The sequence below is a fragment of the Pongo pygmaeus genome, chromosome 3 (assembly GCF_028885625.2).
Source record: "Pongo pygmaeus isolate AG05252 chromosome 3, NHGRI_mPonPyg2-v2.0_pri, whole genome shotgun sequence".
NCBI classification, from domain to species: domain Eukaryota; kingdom Metazoa; phylum Chordata; class Mammalia; order Primates; family Hominidae; genus Pongo; species Pongo pygmaeus.
Genome location: NC_072376.2, coordinates 77,522,937 through 77,548,517, shown reverse-complemented (window position 1 = coordinate 77,548,517; position 25,581 = coordinate 77,522,937).

The following is a 25,581-nucleotide window of genomic DNA, read 5'->3' as shown; positions in this document are numbered from 1 at the left end:
TGCTGGAAAAGGAAATATCTTCACTTAAACACTAGACAGAAGCATTGTCAGAAATTTCGGTGTGATGAGTGCATTCAACTCACAGACCTGAACCTTCCTTTTGATAGAGCAGTTCTGAAACGCTCTTTTAGTAGCATCTGAATGTGGATATTTGGAGCGCTTTGAGGCCAAGGCTGGAAAACGAAATATCATCACATAAAAACTAGACAGAAGCATTCTCAGAAACTTCTTTGTGATGAGTGGATTCAACTCACATACTTGCACGTTCCTCTTTATAGGATAGTTTTGAAACACTCCTTTTGTATAATCTGCGAGTGTTTATTTCGAACGCTTTGAGGCCTATGCAGGAAAAGGAAATATCTTCACCTAAAAACTAGACAGAAGCATTGTCAGAAACATCTTTGTGATGACTGCATTCAACTCACAGAGTTGAACCTACCTATTGATAGAGAAGTTTGGAAACACCCTTTTTGTAGAATCTGCAAGTGAATATTTGGAGCGATATGAGGCCTCTGCTGGGAAATGAAATATCTTCCCCTAAAAGCTAGACAGAAGCATACTCAGAAACGACTTGGCAATGTGTGCATCCAACTCACAGAGTTGAACCTTCCTTTCCCTAGAGCAGTTTTGAAACACTCTTTCAGTAGAATCTGAAAGTGGATATTTGGAGCGCTTTGAGGTCAGGGCTGGGCAACGAAATATCATCACAGAAAAACTAGACAGAAGCGTTCTGCGAAAGTTCTTTGTGATGAGTGCATTCAACTCAGAGACTCGAACGTTCCTTTTGATAGAACAGTTTTGAAACACTCCTTTTGTAGAATCTGCAAGTGTTTATTTGGAGCGCTTTGAGGCCTATGCTGGAAAAGGAAATATCTTCCCCTAAAAAGTAGATAGAAGCATTCTCAGAAACTTCTTGGTGATGTGTACATTGAACTCACAGTGTTAAACCTTTCTTTGGATAGAGAAGTTTTGAAACACTCTTTTAGCAGAATCTTCAAGTGGATATATGGAGTTCCTTGAGGCCTACGCCGGAAAAGGAAATATCTTCCCGTAGAAACTAGGCAAAAGCATTCTCAGAAAGTTCCCTGTGCTTTGTGCATTCAACTCAGAGAGTTCAACCTTCCTTTTGATAGAGCAGTTTTGAAACACTCTTTTTGTAGAATCTGCACGTGGATATTTGGAACGCTTTGAGGCCTATGCTTCAAAAGGAAATATCCTGGCATAGAAACTGGACGGAAGCATTCTCAGAAACTTCTTTGCGATGAGGGCCTTCAAGTCACAGAGTGAAACCTTCCTTTTGATAGGCCAGCTTTGAAACACTGCTTCTGTAGAATCCGCAAGTGGATGCTTGGAGCTCTTTGAGGCTTAGGCTGGAAAAGGTAATATCTTCATATACAAACTAGACAGAAGCATTCTCAGAAACTTCTGTGTCATGTGGGGATGGAACTCACAGAGTTGAACATTCCTTTTCACAGAGCAGTTCTGCAACCCTCTTTTGGTGGAAACTGCACGTGGATGTTTGGTGTGATTGCGTCATCCAGTGGAAAAGGAAATACATTCAGACGAAAACTAGATAGAACCATTCTCAGAAACTTCTTGAGATGAGTGCATTCTACTCACAGAGTTGTACCTTCCTTTTGATAGAATAGTTTTGAAACACACTTTTTGTGCAAACCGCAAGTGGATAGTTGGAGCGCTTTGAGGCGTATGCTGCAAAACGAAATATCTTCACATACAAACTAGACAGAAGCATTCTCAGAAACTTCATTGTGATGTGCGCATTCAACTCACACAGTTGAAGCTTCCTTTTCATACAGCACTTTTGAAACGCTCTGTTAGTAGAATCTGCAAGGGAATATTTGGAGTGCTACGAGGCCAACACTGGAAAAGGAAATACCTTCACATACAAACCAGACGGAAGCATTCTCAGAAACTACCCTGTGCTTTATGCATTCAAGTCACTGAGAGGAATCTTCCCTTTGAGAGCGCAGTTTGGAAACACTCTTTTTGCAGAATTTGCTAGGGGAGGTTTGGAGCGATTTCAGGACTATGCTGGAAAAGGAAATATCTTCACTTAAACACTAGACAGAAGCATTGTCAGAAACTTCGGTGTGATGAGTGCATTCAACTCACAGACCTGAACCTTCCTTTTGATAGAGCAGTTTTGAAACGCTCTTTTAGTAGCATCTGAAAGTGGATATTTGGAGCGCTTCTAGGCCAAGGCTGGAAAACGAAATATCATCACATAAAAACTAGACAGAAGCATTCTCAGAAACTTCTTTGTGATGAGTGGATTCAACTCACAGACTTGCACGTTCCTTTGGATAGGATAGTTTTGAAACACTCCTTTTGTAGAATCTGCGAGTGTTTATTTCGAACGCTTTGAGGCCTATGCTGGAAAAGGAAATATCTTCACCTAAAAACTAGACAGAATCATTGTCAGAAACATCTTTGTGATGACTGCATTCAACTCACAGAGTTGAACCTACCTATTGATAGAGAAGTTTTGAAACACCCTTTTTGTAGAATCTGCAAATGAATATTTGGAGCGATATGAGGCCTCTGCTGGGAAATGAAATATCTTCCCCTAAAAGCTAGACAGAAGCATACTCAGAAACGACTTGGCAATGTGTGCATCCAACTCACAGAGTTCAACCTTCCTTTCCCTAGAGCAGTTTTGAAACACTCTTTCAGTAGAATCTGAAAGTGGATATTTGGAGCGCTTTGAGGCCAGTGCTGGGCAACGAAATATCATCACAGAAAAACTAGACAGAAGCCTTCTGCGAAAGTTCTTTGTGATGAGTGCATTCAACTCAGGGACTCGAACGTTCCTTTTGATAGAACAGTTTTGAAACACTCCTTTTGTAGAATCTGCAAGTGTTTATTTGGAGCGCTTTGAGGCATGTGCTGTAAAAGGAAATGTCTTCCCCTAAAAAGTAGATAGAAGCATTCTCAGAAACTTCTTGGTGATGTTTACATTGAACTCACAGTGTTGAACCTTTCTTTGGATAGAGAAGTTTTGAAACACTCTTTTAGCAGAATCTTCAAGTGGATATATGGAGTTCCTTGAGGCCTACGCCGGAAAAGGAAATATCTTCCCGTAGAAACTAGGCAAAAGCATTCTCAGAAAGTTCCCTGTGCTTTGTGCATTCAACGCACAGAGTTCAACCTTCCTTTTGATAGAGCAGTTTTGAAACACTCTTTTTGTAGAATCTGTACGTGGATATTTGGAACGCTTTGAGGCCTATGCTTCAAAAGGAAATATCCTGGCATAGAAACTGGATGGAAGCATTCTCAGAAACTTCTTTGCGATGAGGGCCTTGAAGTCACAGAGTGAAACCTTCCTTTTGATAGGCCAGCTTTGAAACACTGCTTCTGTAGAATCCGCAAGTGGATGCTTGGAGCTCTTTGAGGCTTGGGCTGGAAAAGGTAATATCTTCATATACAAACTAGACAGAAGCATTCTCAGAAACTTCTGTGTCATGTGGGGATGGAACTCACAGAGTTGAACATTCCTTTTCACAGAGCAGTTCTGCAAACCTCTTTTGGTGGAAACTGCACGTGGATGTTTGGTGCGATTGCGTCATCCAGTGGAAAAGGAAATACATTCAGACGAAAACTAGATAGAACCATTCTCAGAAACTTCTTGAGATGAGTGCATTCTACTCACAGAGTTGTACCTTCCTTTTGATAGAATAGTTTTGAAACACACTTTTTGTGCAAACCGCAAGTGGATAGTTGGAGCGCTTTGAGGCGTATGCTGCAAAACGAAATATCTTCACATACAAACTAGACAGAAGCATTCTCAGAAACTTCTTTGTGATGTGCGCATTCAACTCACACAGTTGAAGCTTCCTTTTCATATAGCACTTTTGAAACGCTCAGTTAGTAGAATCTGCAAGGGAATATTTGGAGTGCTACGAGGCCAACACTGGAAAAGGAATTACCTTCACATACAAACCAGACGGAAGCATTCTCAGAAACTACCCTGTGCTTTATGCATTCAAGTCACTGAGAGGAATCTTCCCTTTGAGAGCGCAGTTTGGAAACACTCTTTTTGCAGAATTTGCTAGGGGAGGTTTGGAGCGTATTCGGGACTATGCTGGAAAAGGAAATATCTTCACTTAAACACTAGACAGAAGCATTGTCAGAAACTTCGGTGTGATGAGTGCATTCAACTCACAGACCTGAACCTTCCTTTTGATAGAGCAGTTTTGAAACGCTCTTTTAGTAGCATCTCAAAGTGGATATTTGGAGCGCTTTGAGGCCAAGGCTGGAAAACGAAATATCATCACATAAAAACTAGACAGAAGCATTCTCAGAAACTTCTTTGTGATGAGTGGATTCAACTCACATACTTGCACGTTCCTCTTTATAGGATAGTTTTGAAACACTCCTTTTGTATAATCTGCGAGTGTTTATTTCGAACGCTTTGAGGCCTATGCAGGAAAAGGAAATATCTTCACCTAAAAACTAGACAGAAGCATTGTCAGAAACATCTTTGTGATGACTGCATTCAACTCACAGAGTTGAACCTACCTATTGATAGAGAAGTTTGGAAACACCCTTTTTGTAGAATCTGCAAGTGAATATTTGGAGCGATATGAGGCCTCTGCTGGGAAATGAAATAACTTCCCCTAAAAGCTAGACAGAAGCATACTCAGAAACGACTTGGCAATGTGTGCATCCAACTCACAGAGTTGAACCTTCCTTTCCCTAGAGCAGTTTTGAAACACTCTTTCAGTAGAATCTGAAAGTGGATATTTGGAGCGCTTTGAGGTCAGTGCTGGGCAACGAAATATCATCACAGAAAAACTAGACAGAAGCGTTCTGCGAAAGTTCTTTGTGATGAGTGCATTCAACTCAGAGACTCGAACGTTCCTTTTGATAGAACAGTTTTGAAACACTCCTTTTGTAGAATCTGCAAGTGTTTATTTGGAGCGCTTTGAGGCCTATGCTGGAAAAGGAAATATCTTCCCCTAAAAAGTAGATAGAAGCATTCTCAGAAACTTCTTGAGATGAGTGCATTCTACTCACAGAGTTGTACCTTCCTTTTGATAGAATAGTTTTGAAACACACTTTTTGTGCAAACCGCAAGTGGATAGTTGGAGCGCTTTGAGGCGTATGCTGCAAAACGAAATATCTTCACATACAAACTAGACAGAAGCATTCTCAGAAACTTCTTTGTGATGTGCGCATTGAACTCACACAGTTGAAGCTTCCTTTTCATATAGCACTTTTGAAACGCTCTGTTAGTAGAATCTGCAAGGGAATATTTGGAGTGCTACGAGGCGAACACTGGAAAAGGAAATACCTTCACATACAAACCAGACGGAAGCATTCTCAGAAACTACCCTGTGCTTTATGCATTCAAGTCACTGAGAGGAATCTTCCCTTTGAGAGCGCAGTTTGGAAACACTCTTTTTGCAGAATTTGCTAGGGGAGGTTTGGAGCGATTTCAGGACTATGCTGGAAAAGGAAATATCTTCACTTAAACACTAGACAGAAGCATTGTCAGAAACTTCGGTGTGATGAGTGCATTCAACTCACAGACCTGAACCTTCCTTTTGATAGAGCAGTTTTGAAACGCTCTTTTAGCAGCATCTCAAAGTGGATATTTGGAGCGCTTCTAGGCCAAGGCTGGAAAACGAAATATCATCACATAAAAACTAGACAGAAGCATTCTCAGAAACTTCTTTGTGATGAGTGGATTCAACTCACAGACTTGCACGTTCCTTTGGATAGGATAGTTTTGAAACACTCCTTTTGTAGAATCTGCGAGTGTTTATTTCGAACGCTTTGAGGCCTATGCTGGAAAAGGAAATATCTTCACCTAAAAACTAGACAGAAGCATTGTCAGAAACATCTTTGTGATGACTGCATTCAACTCACAGAGTTGAACCTACCTATTGATAGAGAAGTTTGGAAACACCCTTTTTGTAGAATCTGCAAATGAATATTTGGAGCGATATGAGGCCTCTGCTGGGAAATGAAATATCTTCCCCTAAAAGCTAGACAGAAGCATACTCAGAAACGACTTGGCAATGTGTGCATCCAACTCACAGAGTTCAACCTTCCTTTCCGTAGAGCAGTTTTGAAACACTCTTTCAGTAGAATCTGAAAGTGGATATTTGGAGCGCTTTGAGGCCAGTGCTGGGCAACGAAATATCATCACAGAAAAACTAGACAGAAGCGTTCTGCGAAAGTTCTTTGTGATGAGTGCATTCAACTCAGGGACTCGAACGTTCCTTTTGAAAGAACAGTTTTGAAACACTCCTTTTGTAGAATCTGCAAGTGTTTATTTGGAGCGCTTTGAGGCCTATGCTGTTAAAGGAAATGTCTTCCCCTAAAAAGTAGATAGAAGCATTCTCAGAAACTTCTTGGTGATGTTTACATTGAACTCACAGTGTTGAACCTTTCTTTGGATAGAGAAGTTTTGAAACACTCTTTTAGCAGAATCTTCAAGTGGATATATGGAGTTCCTTGAGGCCTACGCCGGAAAAGGAAATATCTTCCCGTAGAAACTAGGCAAAAGCATTCTCAGAAAGTTCCCTGTGCTTTGTGCATTCAACTCACAGAGTTCAACCTTCCTTTTGATAGAGCAGTTTTGAAACACTCTTTTTGTAGAATCTGCACGTGGATATTTGGAACGCTTTGAGGCCTATGCTTCAAAAGGAAATATCCTGACATAGAAACTGGACGGAAGCATTCTCAGAAACTTCTTTGCGATGAGGGCCTTCAAGTCACAGAGTGAAACCTTCCTTTTGATAGGCCAGCTTTGAAACACTGCTTCTGTAGAATCCGCAAGTGGATGCTTGGAGCTCTTTGAGGCTTAGGCTGGAAAAGGTAATATCTTCATATACAAACTAGACAGAAGCATTCTCAGAAACTTCTGTGTCATGTGGGGATGGAACTCACAGAGTTGAACATTCCTTTTCACAGAGCAGTTCTGCAACCCTCTTTTGGTGGAAACTGCACGTGGATGTTTCGTGCGATTGCGTCACCCAGTGGAAAAGGAAATACATTCAGACGAAAACTAGATAGAACCATTCTCAGAAACTTCTTGAGATGAGTGCATTCTACTCACAGAGTTGTACCTTCCTTTTGATAGAATAGTTTTGAAACACACTTTTTGTGCAAACCGCAAGTGGATAGTTGGAGCGCTTTGAGGCGTATGCTGCAAAACGAAATATCTTCACATACAAACTAGACAGAAGCATTCTCAGAAACTTCTTTGTGATGTGCGCATTCAACTCACACAGTTGAAGCTTCCTTTTCATATAGCACTTTTGAAACGCTCTGTTAGTAGAATCTGCAAGGGAATATTTGGAGTGCTACGAGGCCAACACTGGAAAAGGAAATACCTTCACATACAAACCAGACGGAAGCATTCTCAGAAACTACCCTGTGCTTTATGCATTCAAGTCACTGAGAGGAATCTTCCCTTTGAGAGCGCAGTTTGGAAACACTCTTTTTGCAGAATTTGCTAGGGGAGGTTTGGAGCGATTTCAGGACTATGCTGGAAAAGGAAATATCTTCACTTAAACACTAGACAGAAGCATTGTCAGAAACTTCGGTGTGATGAGTGCATTCAACTCACAGACCTGAACCTTCCTTTTGATAGAGCAGTTTTGAAACGCTCTTTTAGTAGCATCTGAAAGTGGATATTTGGAGCGCTTCTAGGCCAAGGCTGGAAAACGAAATATCATCACATAAAAACTAGACAGAAGCATTCTCAGAAACTTCTTTGTGATGAGTGGATTCAACTCACAGACTTGCACGTTCCTTTGGATAGGATAGTTTTGAAACACTCCTTTTGTAGAATCTGCGAGTGTTTATTTCGAACGCTTTGAGGCCTATGCAGGAAAAGGAAATATCTTCACCTAAAAACTAGACAGAAGCATTGTCAGAAACATCTTTGTGATGACTGCATTCAACTCACAGAGTTGAACCTACCTATTGATAGAGAAGTTTTGAAACACCCTTTTTGTAGAATCTGCAAGTGAATATTTGGAGCGATATGAGGCCTCTGCTGGGAAATGAAATATCTTCCCCTAAAAGCTAGACAGAAGCATACTCAGAAACGACTTGGCAATGTGTGCATCCAACTCGCAGAGTTGAACCTTCCGTTCCCTAGAGCAGTTTTGAAACACTCTTTCAGTAGAATCAGAAAGTGGATATTTGGAGCGCTTTGAGGCCAGTGCTGGGTAACGAAATATCATCACAGAAAAACTAGACAGAAGCGTTGTGCGAAAGGTCTTTGTGATGAGTGCATTCAACTCAGAGACTCGAACGTTCCTTTTGATAGAACAGTTTTGAAACACTCCTTTTGTAGAATCTGCAAGTGTTTATTTGGAGCGCTTTCAGGCCTATGCTGGAAAAGGAAATATCTTCCCCTAAAAAGTAGATAGAAGCATTCTCAGAAACTTCTTGGTGATGTGTACATTGAACTCACAGTGTTGAACCTTTCTTTGGATAGAGAAGTTTTGAAATACTCTTTTAGCAGAATCTTCAAGTGGATAAATGGAGTTCCTTGAGGCCTACGCCGGAAAAGGAAATATCTTCCCGTAGAAACTAGGCAAAAGCATTCTCAGAATGTTCCCTGTGCTTTGTGCGTTCAACTCACAGAGTTCAACCTTCCTTTTGATAGAGCAGTTTTGAAACACTCTTTTTGTAGAATCTGCACGAGGATATTTGGAACGCTTTGAGGCCTATGCTTCAAAAGGAAATATCCTGGCATAGAAACTGGACGGAAGCATTCTCAGAAACTTCTTTGCGATGAGGGCCTTCAAGTCACAGAGTGAAACCTTCCTTTTGATAGGCCAGCTTTGAAACACTGCTTCTGTAGAATCCGCAAGTGGATGCTTGGAGCTCTTTGAGGCTTAGGCTGGAAAAGGTAATATCTTCATATACAAACTAGACAGAAGCATTCTCAGAAACTTCTGTGTCATGTGGGGATGGAACTCACAGAGTTGAACATTCCTTTTCACAGAGCAGTTCTGCAACCCTCTTTTGGTGGAAACTGCACGTGGATGTTTGGTGCGATTGGGTCATCCAGTGGAAAAGGAAATACATTCAGACGAAAACTAGATAGAACCATTCTCAGAAACTTCTTGAGATGAGTGCATTCTACTCACAGAGTTGTACCTTCCTTTTGATAGAATAGTTTTGAAACACACTTTTGGTGCAAACCTCAAGTGGATAGTTGGAGCGCTTTGAGGCGTATGCTGCAAAACAAAATATCTTCACATACAAACTAGACAGAAGCATTCTCAGAAACTTCTTTGTGATGTGCGCATTCAACTCACAGAGATGAAGCTTCCTTTTCATATAGCACTTTTGAAACGCTCTGTTAGTAGAATCTGCAAGGGAATATTTGGAGTGCTACGAGGCCAGCACTGGAAAAGGAAATACCTTCACATACAAACCAGACGGAAGCATTCTCAGAAACTACCCTGTGCTTTATGCATTCAAGTCACTGAGAGGAATCTTCCCTTTGAGAGCGCAGTTTGGAAACACTCTTTTTGCAGAATTTGCTAGGGGAGGTTTGGAGCGATTTCAGGGCTATGCTGGAAAAGGAAATATCTTCACTTAATCACTAGACAGAAGCATTGTCAGAAACTTCGGTGTGATGAGTGCATTCAACTCACAGACCTGAACCTTCCTTTTGATAGAGCAGTTTTGAAACGCTCTTTTAGTAGCATCTGAAAGTGGATATTTGGAGCGCTTCTAGGCCAAGGCTGGAAAACGAAATATCATCACATAAAAACTAGACAGAAGCATTCTCAGAAACTTCTTTGTGATGAGTGGATTCAACTCACAGACTTGCACGTTCCTTTGGATAGGATAGTTTTGAAACACTCCTTTTGTAGAATCTGCGAGTGTTTATTTCGAACGCTTTGAGGCCTATGCAGGAAAAGGAAATATCTTCACCTAAAAACTAGACAGAAGCATTGTCAGAAACATCTTTGTGATGACTGCATTCAACTCACAGAGTTGAACCTACCTATTGATAGAGAAGTTTGGAAACACCCTTTTTGTAGAATCTGCAAGTGAATATTTGGAGCGATATGAGGCCTCTGCTGGGAAATGAAATATCTTCCCCTAAAAGCTAGACAGAAGCATACTCAGAAACGACTTGGCAATGTGTGCATCCAACTCGCAGAGTTGAACCTTCCGTTCCCTAGAGCAGTTTTGAAACACTCTTTCAGTAGAATCTGAAAGTGGATATTTGGAGCGCTTTGAGGCCAGTGCTGGGTAACGAAATATCATCACAGAAAAACTAGACAGAAGCGTTGTGCGAAAGGTCTTTGTGATGAGTGCATTCAACTCAGAGACTCGAACGTTCCTTTTGATAGAACAGTTTTGAAACACTCCTTTTGTAGAATCTGCAAGTGTTTATTTGGAGCGCTTTCAGGCCTATGCTGGAAAAGGAAATATCTTCCCCTAAAAAGTAGATAGAAGCATTCTCAGAAACTTCTTGGTGATGTGTACATTGAACTCACAGTGTTGAACCTTTCTTTGGATAGAGAAGTTTTGAAATACTCTTTTAGCAGAATCTTCAAGTGGATAAATGGAGTTCCTTGAGGCCTACGCCGGAAAAGGAAATATCTTCCCGTAGAAACTAGGCAAAAGCATTCTCAGAATGTTCCCTGTGCTTTGTGCGTTCAACTCACAGAGTTCAACCTTCCTTTTGATAGAGCAGTTTTGAAACACTCTTTTTGTAGAATCTGCACGAGGATATTTGGAACGCTTTGAGGCCTATGCTTCAAAAGGAAATATCCTGGCATAGAAACTGGACGGAAGCATTCTCAGAAACTTCTTTGCGATGAGGGCCTTCAAGTCACAGAGTGAAACCTTCCTTTTGATAGGCCAGCTTTGAAACACTGCTTCTGTAGAATCCGCAAGTGGATGCTTGGAGCTCTTTGAGGCTTAGGCTGGAAAAGGTAATATCTTCATATACAAACTAGACAGAAGCATTCTCAGAAACTTCTTTCTCATGTGGGGATGTAACTCACAGAGTTGAACATTCCTTTTCACAGAGCAGTTCTGCAACCCTCTTTTGGTGGAAACTGCAAGTGGATGTTTGTTGCGATTGCGTCATCCAGTGGAAAAGGAAATACATTCAGACGAAAACTAGATAGAACCATTCTCAGAAACTTCTTGAGATGAGTGCATTCTACTCACAGAGTTGTACCTTCCTTTTGATAGAATAGCTTTGAAACACACTTTTTGTGCAAACCGCAAGTGGATAGTTGGAGCGCTTTGAGGCGTATGCTGCAAAACGAAATATCTTCACATACAAACTAGACAGAAGCATTCTCAGAAACTTCTTTGTGATGTGCGCATTCAACTCACACAGTTGAAGCTTCCTTTTCATATAGCACTTTTGAAACGCTCTGTTAGTAGAATCTGCAAGGGAATATTTGGAGTGCTACGAGGCCAACACTGGAAAAGGAAATACCTTCACATACAAACCAGACGGAAGCATTCTCAGAAACTACCCTGTGCTTTATGCATTCAAGTCACTGAGAGGAATCTTCCCTTTGAGAGCGCAGTTTGGAAACACTCTTTATGCAGAATTTGCTAGGGGAGGTTTGGAGCGATTTCAGGACTATGCTGGAAAAGGAAATATCTTCACTTAAACACTAGACAGAAGCATTGTCAGAAACTTCGGTGTGATGAGTGCATTCAACTCACAGACCTGAACCTTCCTTTTGATAGAGCAGTTTTGAAACGCTCTTTTAGTAGCATCTGAAAGTGGATATTTGGAGCGCTTTGAGGCCAAGGCTGGAAAACGAAATATCATCACATAAAAACTAGACAGAAGCATTCTCAGAAACTTCTTTGTGATGAGTGGATTCAACTCACAGACTTGCACGTTCCTTTGGATAGGATAGTTTTGAAACACTCCTTTTGTAGAATCTGCGAGTGTTTATTTCGAACGCTTTGAGGCCTATGCTGGAAAAGGAAATATCTTCACCTAAAAACTAGACAGAAGCATTGTCAGAAACATCTTTGTGATGACTGCATTCAACTCACAGAGTTGAACCTACCTATTGATAGAGAAGTTTTGAAACACCCTTTTTGTAGAATCTGCAAGTGAATATTTGGAGCGATATGAGGCCTCTGCTGGGAAATGAAATATCTTCCCCTAAAAGCTAGACAGAAGCATACTCAGAAACGACTTGGCAATGTGTGCATCCAACTCGCAGAGTTGAACCTTCCTTTCCCTAGAGCAGTTTTGAAACACTCTTTTAGTAGAATCTGAAAGTGGATATTTGGAGCGCTTTGAGGCCAGTGCTGGGAAACGAAATATCATCACAGCAAAACTAGACAGAAGCATTCTGCAAAAGTTTTGTGATGAGTGCATTCAACTCAGAGACTCGAACGTTCCTTTTGATAGAACAGTTTTGAAACACTCCTTTTGTAGAATCTGCAAGTGTTTATTTGGAGCGCTTTCAGGCCTATGCTGGAAAAGGAAATATCTTCCCCTAAAAAGTAGATAGAAGCATTCTCAGAAACTTCTTGGTGATGTGTACATTGAACTCACAGTGTTGAACCTTTCTTTGGATAGAGAAGTTTTGAAACACTCTTTTAGCAGAATCTTCAAGTGGATATATGGAGTTCCTTGAGGCCTACGCCTGAAAAGGAAATATCTTCCCGTAGAAACTAGGCAAAAGCATTCTCAGAAAGTTCCCTGTGCTTTGTGCATTCAACTCACAGAGTTCAACCTTCCTTTTGATAGAGCAGTTTTGAAACACTCTTTTTGTAGAAGCTGCACGTGGATATTTGGAACGCTTTGAGGCCTATGCTTCAAAAGGAAATATCCTGGCATAGAAACTGGACGAAAGCATTCTTAGAAACTTCTTTGTGATGAGGGCCTTCAAGTCACAGAGTGAAACCTTCCTTTTGATAGGCCAGCTTTGAAACACTGCTTCTGTAGAATCCGCAAGTGGATACTTGGAGCTCTTTGAGGCTTAGGCTGGAAAAGGTAATATCTTCATATACAAACTAGACAGAAGCATTCTCAGAAACTTCTGTGTCATGTGGGGATGGAACTCACAGAGTTGAACATTCCTTTTCACAGAGCAGTTCTGCAACCCTCTTTTGGTGGAAACTGCACGTGGATGTTTGGTGCGATTGCGTCATCCAGTGGAAAAGGAAATACTTTCAGACGAAAACTAGATAGAACCATTCTCAGAAACTTCTTGAGATGAGTGCATTCTACACACAGAGTTGTACCTTCCTTTTGATAGAATAGTTTTGAAACACACATTTTGTGCAAACCGCAAGTGGATAGTTGGAGCGCTTTGAGGCGTATGCTGCAAAACGAAATATCTTCACATACAAACTAGACAGAAGCATTCTCAGAAACTTCTTTGTGATGTGCGCATTCAACTCAAACAGTTGAAGCTTCCTTTTCATATAGCACTTTTGAAACGCTCTGTTAGTAGAATCTGAAAGGGAATATTTGGAGTGCTACGATGCCAACACTGGAAAAGGAAATACCTTCACATACAAACCAGACGGAAGCATTCTCAGAAACTACCCTGTGCTTTATGCATTCAAGTCACTGAGAGGAATCTTCCCTTTGAGAGCGCAGTTTGGAAACACTCTTTTTGCAGAATTTGCTAGGGGAGGTTTGGAGCGATTTCAGGACTATGCTGGAAAAGGAAATATCTTCACTTAAACACTAGACAGAAGCATTGTCAGAAACTTCGGTGTGATGAGTGCATTCAACTCACAGACCTGAACCTTCCTTTTGATAGAGCAGTTTTGAAACGGTCTTTTAGTAGCATCTGAAAGTGGATATTTGGAGCGCTTTTAGGCCAAGGCTGGAAAACGAAATATCATCACATAAAAACTACACAGAAGCATTCCCAGAAACTTCTTTGTGATGAGTGGATTCAACTCACAGACTTGCACGTTCCTTTGGATAGGATAGTTTTGAAACACTCCTTTTGTAGAATCTGCGAGTGTTTATTTCGAACGCTTGAGGCCTATGCTGGAAAAGGAAATATCTTCACCTAAAAACTAGACAGAAGCATTGTCAGAAACATCTTTGTGATGACTGCATTCAACTCACAGAGTTGAACCTACCTATTGATAGAGAAGTTTTGAAACACCCTTTTTGTAGAATCTGCAAGTGAATATTTGGAGCGATACGAGGCCTCTGCTGGGAAATGAAATATCTTCCCCTAAAAGCTAGACAGAAGCATACTCAGAAACGACTTGGAAATGTGTGCATCCAACTCACAGAGTTGAATATTCCTTTCCCTAGAGCAGTTTTGAAACACTCTTTTAGTAGAATCTGAAAGTGGATATTTGGAGCGCTTTGAGGCCAGTGCTGGGCAACGAAATATCATCACAGAAAAACTAGACAGAAGCGTTCTGCGAAAGTTCTTTGTGATGAGTGCATTCAACTCAGGGACTCGAACGTTCCTTTTGATAGAACAGTTTTGAAACACTCCTTTTGTAGAATCTGCAAGTGTTTATTTGGAGCGCTTTGAGGCCTATGCTGGAAAAGGAAATATCTTCCCCTAAAAAGTAGATAGAAGCATTCTCAGAAACCTCTTGGTGATGTGTACATTGAACTCACAGTGTTGAACCTTTCTTTGGATAGAGAAGTTTTGAAACACTCTTTTAGCAGAATCTTCAAGTGGATATATGGAGTTCCTTGAGGCCTACGCCGGAAAAGGAAATATCTTCCCGTAGAAACTAGGCAAAAGCATTCTCAGAAAATTCCCTGTGCTTTGTGCATTCAACTCACAGAGTTCAACCTTCCTTTTGATAGAGCAGTTTTGAAACACTCTTTTTGTAGAATCTGCACGTTGATATTTGGAACGCTTTGAGGCCTATACTTCAAAAGGAAATATCCTGGCATAGAAACGGGACGGAAGCATTCTCAGAAACTTCTTTGCGATGAGGGCCTTCAAGTCACAGAGTCAAACCTTCCTTTTGATAGGCCAGCTTTGAAACACTGCTTTTGTAGAATCCGCAAGTGGATGCTTGGAGCTCTTTGAGGCTTAGGCTGGTAAAGGTAATATCTTCATATACAAACTAGACAGAAGCATTCTCAGAAACTTCTGTGTCATGTGGGGATGGAACTCACAGAGTTGAACATTCCTTTTCACAGAGCAGTTCTGCAACCCTCTTTTGGTGGAAACTGCACGTGGATGTCTGGTGCGATTGCGTCATCCAGTGGAAAAGGAAATACATTCAGAGGAAAACTAGATAGAACCATTCTCAGAAACTTCTTGAGATGAGTGCATTCTACTCACAGAGTTGTACCTTCCTTTTGATAGAATAGTTTTGAAACACACTTTTTGTGCAAACCGCAAGTGGATAGTTGGAGCGCTTTGAGGCTTATGCTGCAAAACGAACTATCTTCACATACAAACTAGACAGAAGCATTCTCAGAAACTTCTTTGTGATGTGCGCATTCAACTCACAGAGTTGAAGCTTCCTTTTCTTATAGCACTTTTGAAACGCTCTGTTAGTAGAATCTGAAAGGGAATATTTGGAGTGCTACGAGGCCAACACTGGAAAAGGAAATACCTTCACATACAAACCAGACGGAAGCATTCTCAGAAACTACCCTGTGCTTTATGCATTCAACACACTGAGAGGAATCTTCCCTTTGAGAGCGCAGTTTGGAAACACTCTTTTTGCTGAATTTGCTAGGGCATGTTTGGAGCGATTTCAGGACTATGTTGGAAAAGGAAATATCTTCACTTAAACACTAGACAGAAGCATTGTCAGAAACTTCGGTGTGATGAGTGCATTCAACTCACAGACCTGAAACTTCCTTTTGATAGAGCAGTTTTGAAACGCTCTTTTAGTAGCATCTGAAAGTGGATATTTGGAGCGCTTTGAGGCCAAGGCTGGAAAACGAAATATCATCACATAAAAACTAGACAGAAGCATTCTCAGAAACTTCTTTGTGATGAGTGGATTCAACTCACAGACTTGCACGTTCCTTTGGATAGGATAGTTTTGAAACACTCCTTTTGTAGAATCTGCGAGTGTTTATTTCGAACGCTTTGAGGCCTATGCTGGAAAAGGAAATATCTTCACCTAAAAACTACACAGAAGCATTGTCAGAAACATCTTTGTGATGACTGCATTCAACTCACAGAGTTGAACCTACCTATTGATAGAGAAGTTTGGAAACACCCTTTTTGTAGAATCTGCAAGTGAATATTTGGAGCGATATGAGGCCTCTGCTGGGAAATGAAATACCTTCCCCTAAAAGCTAGACAGAAGCATACTCAGAAACGACTTGGCAATGTGTGCATCCAACTCACAGAGTTGAACCTTCCTTTCCCTAGAGCAGTTTTGAAACACTCTTTCAGTAGAATCTGAAAGTGGATATTTGGAGCGCTTTGAGGCCAGTGCTGGGAAACGAAATATCATCACAGAAAAACTAGACAGAAGCGTTCTGCGAAAGTTCTTTGTGATGAGTGCATTCAACTCAGGGACTCGAACGTTCCTTTTGATGGAACAGTTTTGAAACACTCCTTTTGTAGAATCTGCATGTGTTTATTTGGAGCGCTTTCAGGCCTATGCTGGAAAAGGAAATATCTTCCCCTAAAAAGTAGATAGAAGCATTCTCAGAAACTTCTTGGTGATGTGTACATTGAACTCACAGTGTTGAACCTTTCTTTGGATAGAGAAGTTTTGAAACACTCTTTTAGCAGAATCTTCAAGTGGATATATGGAGTTCCTTGAGGCCTACGCCGGAAAAGGAAATATCTTCCCGTAGAAACTAGGCAAAAGCATTCTCAGAAAGTCCCCTGTGCTTTGTGCATTCAACTCACAGAGTTCAATCTTCCTTTTGATAGAGCAGTTTTGAAACACTCTTTTTGTAGAATCTGCACGAGGATATTTGGAACGCTTTGAGGCCTATGCTTCAAAAGGAAATATCCTGGCATAGAAACGGGACGGAAGCATTCTCAGAAACTTCATTGCGATGAGGGCCTTCAAGTCACAGAGTGAAACCTTCCTTTTGATAGGCCAGCTTTGAAACACTGCTTCTGTAGAATCCACAAGTGGATGCTTGGAGCTCTTTGAGGCTTAGCCTGGAAAAGGTAATATCTTCATATACAAACTAGACAGAAGCATTCTCAGAAACTTCTTTCTCATGTGGGGATGGAACTCACAGAGTTGAACATTCCTTTTCACAGAGCAGTTCTGCAACCCTCTTTTGGTGGAAACTGCACGTGGATGTTTGGTGCGATTGCGTCATCCAGTGGAAAAGGAAATACATTCAGACGAAAACTAGATAGAACCATTCTCAGAAACTTCTTGAGATGAGTGCATTCTACTCACAGAGTTGTACCTTCCTTTTGATAGAATAGTTTTGAAACACACTTTTTGTGCAAACCGCAAGTGGATAGTTGGAGCGCTTTGAGGCGTATGCTGCAAAACGAAATATCTTCACATACAAACTAGACAGAAGCATTCTCAGAAACTTCTTTGTGATGTGCGCATTCAACTCACAGAGTTGAAGCTTCCTTTTCATATAGCACTTTTGAAACGCTCTGTTAGTAGAATCTGCAAGGGAATATTTGGAGTGCTACGAGGCCAACACTGGAAAAGGAAATACCTTCACATGCAAACCAGACGGAAGCATTCTCAGAAACTACCCTGTGGTTTATGCATCCAACTCACTGAGAGGAATCTTCCCTTTGAGAGCGCAGTTTGGAAACACTCTTTTTGCAGAATTTGCTAGGGGATGTTTGGAGCGATTTCAGGACTAGGCTGGAAAAGGAAATATCTTCACTTAAACACTAGACAGAAGCATTGTCAGAAACTTCGGTGTGATGAGTGCATTCAACTCACAGACCTGAACCTTCCTTTTGATAGAGCAGTTTTGAAACGCTCTTTTAGTAGCATCTGAAAGTGGATATTTGGAGCGCTTTGAGGCCAAGGCTGGAAAACGAAATATCATCACATAAAAACTAGACAGAAGCATTCTCAGAAACTTCTTTGTGATGAGTGGATTCAACTCACAGACTTGCACGTTCCTTTGGATAGGATAGTTTTGAAACACTCCTTTTGTAGAATCTGCGAGTGTTTATTTCGAACGCTTTGAGGCCCATGCTGGAAAAGGAAATAACTTCACCTAAAAACTAGACAGAAGCATTGTCAGAAACATCTTTGTGATGACTGCATTCAACTCACAGAGTTGAACCTACCTATTGATAGAGAAGTTTTGAAACACCCTTTTTGTAGAATCTGCAAGTGAATATTTGGAGCGATATGAGGCCTCTGCTGGGAAATGAAATATCTTCCCCTAAAAGCTAGACAGAAGCATACTCAGAAACGACTTGGCAATGTGTGCATCCAACTCACAGAGTTGAACCTTCCTTTCCCTAGAGCAGTTTTGAAACACTCTTTTAGTAGAATCTGAAAGTGGATATTTGGAGCGCTTTGAGGCCAGTGCTGGGAAACGAAATATCATCACAGAAAAACTAGACAGAAGCGTTCTGCGAAAGTTCTTTGTGATGAGTGCATTCAACTCAGAGACTCGAACGTTCCTTTTGATAGAACAGTTTTGAAACACTCCTTTTGTAGAATCTGCAAGTGTTTATTTGGAGCGCTTTCAGCCCTATGCTGGAAAAGGAAATATCTTCCCCTGAAAAGTAGATAGAAGCATTCTCAGAAACTTCTCGGTGATGTGTACATTGAACTCACAGTGTTGAACCTTTCTTTGGAGAGAGAAGTTTTGAAACACTCTTTTAGCAGAATCTTCAAGTGGATATATGGAGTTCCTTGAGGCCTACGCCGGAAAAGGAAATATCTTCCCGTAGAAACTAGGCAAAAGCATTCTCAGAAAGTTCCCTGTGCTTTGTGCATTCAACTCACAGAGTTCAACCTTCCTTTTGATAGAGCAGTTTTGAAACACTCTTTTTGTAGAATCTGCACGTGGATATTTGGAACGCTTTGAGGCCTATGCTTCAAAAGGAAATATCCTGGCATAGAAACGGGACGGAAGCATTCTCAGAAACTTCTTTGCGATGAGGGCCTTCAAGTCACAGAGTGAAACCTTCCTGTTGATAGGTCAGCTTTGAAACACTGCTTCTGTAGAATCCGCAAGTGGATGCTTGGAGCTCTTTGAGGCTTAGGCTGGAAAAGGTAATATCTTCATATACAAACTAGACAGAAGCATTCTCAGAAACTTCTTTCTCATGTGGGGATGTAACTCACAGAGTTGAACATTCCTTTTCACAGAGCAGTTCTGCAACCCTCTTTTGGTGGAAACTGCAAGTCGATGTTTGGTGCGATTGCGTCATCCAGTGGAAAAGGAAATACATTCAGACGAAAACTAGATAGAACCATTCTCAGAAACTTCTTGAGATGAGTGCATTCTACTCACAGAGTTGTACCTTCCTTTTGATAGAATAGTTTTGAAACACACTTTTTGTGCAAACCACAAGTGGATAGTTGGAGCGCATTTAGGCTTATGCTGCAAAAGGAAATATCTTCACATACAAACTAGACAGAAGCATTCTCAGAAACTTCTTTGTGATGTGCGCATTCAACTCACAGAGTTGAAGCTTCCTTTTCATATAGCACTTTTGAAACGCTCTGTTAGTAGAATCTGCAAGGGAATATTTGGAGTGCTACGACGCCAACACTGGAAAAGGAAATACCTTCACATGCAAACCAGACGGAAGCATTCTCAGAAACTACCCTGTGCTTTATGCATTCAACTCACTGAGAGGAATCTTCCCTTTGAGAGCGCAGTTTGGAAACACTCTTTTTGCAGAATTTGCTAGGGGATGTTTGGAGCGATTTCAGGACTAGGCTGGAAAAGGAAATATCTTCACTTAAACACTAGACAGAAGCATTGTCAGAAACTTCGGTGTGATGAGTGCATTCAACTCACAGACCTGAACCTTCCTTTTGATAGAGCAGTTTTGAAACGCTCTTTTAGTAGCATCTGAAAGTGGATATTTGGAGCGCTTTGAGGCCAAGGCTGGAAAACGAAATATCATCACATAAAAACTAGACAGAAGCATTCTCAGAAACTTCTTTGTGATGAGTGGATTCAACTCACAGACTTGCACGTTCCTTTGGATAGGATAGTTTTGAAACACTCCTTTTGTAGAATCTGCGAGTGTTTATTTCGAACGCTTTGAGGCCCATGCTGGAAAAGGAAATATCTTCACCTATAAACTAGACAGAAGCATTGTCAGAAACATCTTTGTGAGGACTGCATTCAACTCACAGAGTTGAACCTACCTATTGATAGAGAAGTTTTGAAACACCCTTTTTGTAGAATCTGCAAGTGAATATTTGGAGCGATATGAGGCCTCTGCTGGGAAATGAAATATCTTCCCCTAAAAGCTAGACAGAAGCATACTCAGAAACGACTTGGCAATGTGTGCATCCAACTCACAGAGTTGAACCTTCCTTTCCGTAGAGCAGTTTTGAAACACTCTTTTAGTAGAATCTGAAAGTGGATATTTGGAGCGTTTTGAGGCCAGTGCTGGGCAACGAAATATCATCACAGAAAAACTAGACAGAAGCGTTCTGCGAAAGTTCTTTGTGATGAGTGCATTCAACTCAGAGACTCGAACGTTCCTTTTGATAGAACAGTTTTGAAACACTCCTTTTGTAGAATCTGCAAGTGTTTATTTGGAGCGCTTTCAGGCCTATGCTGGAAAAGGAAATATCTTCCCCTAAAAAGTAGATAGAAGCATTCTCAGAAACTTCTTGGTGATGTGTACATTGAACTCACAGTGTTGAACCTTTCTTTGGATACAGAAGTTTTGAAACACTCTTTTAGCAGAATCTTCAAGTGGATATATGGAGTTCCTTGAGGCCTACGCCGGAAAAGGAAATATCTTCCCGTAGAAACTAGGCAAAAGCATTCTCAGAAAGTTCCCTGTGCTTTGTGCATTCAACTCACAGAGTTCAACCTTCCTTTTGATAGAGCAGTTTTGAAACACTCTTTTTGTAGAATCTGCACGTGGATATTTGGAACGCTTTGAGGCCTATGCTTCAAAAGGAAATATCCTGGCATAGAAACGGGACGGAAGCATTCTCAGAAACTTCTTTGCGATGAGGGCCTTCAAGTCACAGAGTGAAACCTTCCTTTTGATAGGCCAGCTTTGAAACACTGCTTCTGTAGAATCCGCAAGTGGATGCTTGGAGCTCTTTGAGGCTTAGGCTGGAAAAGGTAATATCTTCATATACAAACTAGACAGAAGCATTCTCAGAAACTTCTGTGTCATGTGGGGATGGAACTCACAGAGTGGAACATTCCTTTTCACAGAGCAGTTCTGCAACCCTCTTTTGGTGGAAACTGCACGTGGATGTTTGGTGCGATTGCGTCATCCAGTGGAAAAGGAAATACATTCAGACGAAAACTAGATAGAACCATTCTCAGAAACTTCTTGAGATGAGTGCATTCTACTCACAGAGTTGTACCTTCCTTTTGATAGAATAGTTTTGAAACACACTTTTTGTGCAAACCGCAAGGGGATAGTTGGAGCGCTTTGAGGCGTATGCTGCAAAACGAAATATCTTCACATAAAAACTAGACAGAAGCATTCTCAGAAACTTCTTTGTGATGTGCGCATTCAACTCACAGAGTTGAAGCTTCCTTTTCATATAGCACTTTTGAAACGCTCTGTTAGTAGAATCTGCAAGGGAATATTTGGAGTGCTACGAGGCCAACACTGGAAAAGGAAATACCTTCACATACAAACCAGATGGAAGCATTCTCAGAAACTACCCTGTGTTTTATGCATTCAACTCACTGAGAGGAATCTTCCCTTTGAGAGCGCAGTGTGGAAACACTCTTTTTGCAGAATTTGCTAGGGGATGTTTGGAGCGATTTCAGGACTAGGCTGGAAAAGGAAATATCTTCACTTAAACACTAGACAGAAGCATTGTCAGAAACTTCGGTGTGATGAGTGCATTCAACTCACAGACCTGAACCTTCCTTTTGATAGAGCAGTTTTGAAACGCTCTTTTAGTAGCATCTGAAAGTGGATATTTGGAGCGCTTTGAGGCCAAGGCTGGAAAACGAAATATCATCACATAAAAACTAGACAGAAGCATTCTCAGAAACTTCTTTGTGATGAGTGGATTCAACTCACAGACTTGCACGTTCCTTTGCATAGGATAGTTTTGAAACACTCCTTTTGTAGAATCTGCGAGTGTTTATTTCGAACGCTTTGAGGCCTATGCTGGAAAAGGAAATATCTTCACCTAAAAACTAGACGGAAGCATTGTCAGAAACATTTTGTGATGACTGCATTCAACTCACAGAGTTGAACCTACCTATTGATAGAGAAGTTTTGAAACACCCTTTTTGTAGAATCTGCAAGTGAATATTTGGAGCGATATGAGGCCTCTGCTGGGAAATGAAATATCTTCCCCTAAAAGCTAGACAGAAGCATACTCAGAAACGACTTGGCAATGTGTGCATCCAACTCACAGAGTTGAACCTTCCTTTCCCTAGAGCAGTTTTGAAACACTCTTTTAGTAGAATCTGAAAGTGGATATTTGGAGCGTTTTGAGGCCAGTGCTGGGCAACGAAATATCATCACAGAAAAACTAGACAGAAGCGTTCTGCGAAAGTTCTTTGTGATGAGTGCATTCAACTCAGAGACTCGAACGTTCCTTTTGATAGAACAGTTTTGAAACACTCCTTTTGTAGAATCTGCAAGTGTTTATTTGGAGCGCTTTCAGGCCTATGCTGGAAAAGGAAATATCTTCCCCTAAAAAGTAGATAGAAGCATTCTCAGAAACTTCTTGGTGATGTGTACATTGAACTCACAGTGTTGAACCTTTCTTTGGATACAGAAGTTTTGAAACACTCTTTTAGCAGAATCTTCAAGTGGATATATGGAGTTCCTTGAGGCCTACGCCGGAAAAGGAAATATCTTCCCGTAGAAACTAGGCAAAAGCATTCTCAGAAAGTTCCCTGTGCTTTGTGCATTCAACTCACAGAGTTCAACCTTCCTTTTGATAGAGCAGTTTTGAAACACTCTTTTTGTAGAATCTGCACGTGGATATTTGGAACGCTTTGAGGCCTATGCTTCAAAAGGAAATATCCTGGCATAGAAACGGGACGGAAGCATTCTCAGAAACTTCTTTGCGATGAGGGCCTTCAAGTCACAGAGTGAAACCTTCCTTTTGATAGGCCAGCTTTGAAACACTGCTTCTGTAGAATCCGCAAGTGGATGCTTGGAGCTCTTTGAGGCTTAGGCTGGAAAAGGTAATATCTTCATATACAAACTAGACAGAAGCATTCTCAGAAACTTCTTTGTCATGTGGGGATGGAACTCACAGAGTGGAACATTCCTTTTCACAGAGCAGTTCTGCAACCCTCTTTTGGTGGAAACTGCACGTGGATGTTTGGTGCGATTGCGTCATCCAGTGGAAAAGGAAATACATTCAGACGAAAACTAGATAGAACCATTCTCAGAAACTTCTTGAGATGAGTGCATTCTACTCACAGAGTTGTACCTTCCTTTTGATAGAATAGTTTTGAAACACACTTTTTGTGCAAACCGCAAGTGGATAGTTGGAGCGCTTTGAGGCGTATGCGGCAAAACGAAATATCTTCACATACAAACTAGACAGAAGCATTCTCAGAAACTTCTTTGTGATGTGCGCATTCAACTCACAGAGTTGAAGCTTCCTTTTCATATAGCACTTTTGAAACGCTCTGTTAGTAGAATCTGCAAGGGAATATTTGGAGTGCTACGAGGCCAACACTGGAAAAGGAAATACCTTCACATGCAAACCAGACGGAAGCATTCTCAGAAACTACCCTGTGGCTTATGCATCCAACTCACTGAGAGGAATCTTCCCTTTGAGAGCGCAGTTTGGAAACACTCTTTTTGCAGAATTTGCTAGGGGATGTTTGGAGCGATTTCAGGACTAGGCTGGAAAAGGAAATATCTTCACTTAAACACTAGACAGAAGCATTGTCAGAAACTTCGGTGTGATGAGTGCATTCAACTCACAGACCTGAACCTTCCTTTTGATAGAGCAGTTTTGAAACGCTCTTTTAGTAGCATCTGAAAGTGGATATTTGGAGCGCTTTGAGGCCAAGGCTGGAAAACGAAATATCATCACATAAAAACTAGACAGAAGCATTCTCAGAAACTTCTTTGTGATGAGTGGATTCAACTCACAGACTTGCACGTTCCTTTGGATAGGATAGTTTTGAAACACTCCTTTTGTAGAATCTGCGAGTGTTTATTTCGAACGCTTTGAGGCCCATGCTGGAAAAGGAAAAATCTTCACCTATAAACTAGACAGAAGCATTGTCAGAAACATCTTTGTGATGACTGCATTCAACTCACAGAGTTGAACCTACCTATTGATAGAGAAGTTTTGAAACACCCTTTTTGTAGAATCTGCAAGTGAATATTTGGAGCGATATGAGGCCTCTGCTGGGAAATGAAATATCTTCCCCTAAAAGCTAGACAGAAGCATACTCAGAAACGACTTGGCAATGTGTGCATCCAACTCACAGAGTTGAACCTTCCTTTCCCTAGAGCAGTTTTGAAACACTCTTTCAGTAGAATCTGAAAGTGGATATTTGGAGCGCTTTGAGGCCAGTGCTGGGAAACGAAATATCATCACAGCAAAACTAGACAGAAGCGTTCTGCGAAAGTTCTTTGTGATGAGTGCATTCAACTCAGGGACTCGAACGTTCCTTTTGATAGAACAGTTTTGAAACACTCCTTTTGTAGAATCTGCAAGTGTTTATTTGGAGCGCTTTCAGGCCTATGCTGGAAAAGGAAATATCTTCCCCTAAAAAGTAGATAGAAGCATTCTCAGAAACTTCTTGGTGATGTGTACATTGAACTCACAGTGTTGAACCTTTCTTTGGAGAGAGAAGTTTTGAAACACTCTTTTAGCAGAATCTTCAAGTGGATATATGGAGTTCCTTGAGGCCTACACCGGAAAAGGAAATATCTTCCCGTAGAAACTAGGCAAAAGCATTCTCAGAAAGTTCCCTGTGCTTTGTGCATTCAACTCACAGAGTTCAACCTTCCTTTTGATAGAGCAGTTTTGAAACACTCTTTTTGTAGAATCTGCACGTGGATATTTGGAAAGCTTTGCGGCCTATGTTGAAAAGGAAATATCCTGGCATAGAAACGGGACGGAAGCATTCTCAGAAACCTCTTTGCGATGAGGGCCTTCAAGTCACAGAGTGAAACCTTCCTTTTGATAGGCCAGCTTTGAAACACTGCTTCTGTAGAATCCGCAAGTGGATGCTTGGAGCTCTTTGAGGCTTAGACTGGAAAAGGTAATATCTTCATATACAAACTAGACAGAAGCGTTCTCAGAAACTTCTTTCTCATGTGGGGATGGAACTCACAGAGTTGAACATTCCTTTTCACAGAGCAGTTCTGCAACCCTCTTTTGGTGGAAACTGCAAGTGGATGTTTGGTGCGATTGCGTCATCCAGTGGAAAAGGAAATACATTCAGACGAAAACTAGATAGAACCATTCCCAGAAACTTCTTGAGATGAGTGCATTCTACTCACAGTGTTGTACCTTCCTTTTGATAGAATAGTTTTGAAACACACTTTTTGT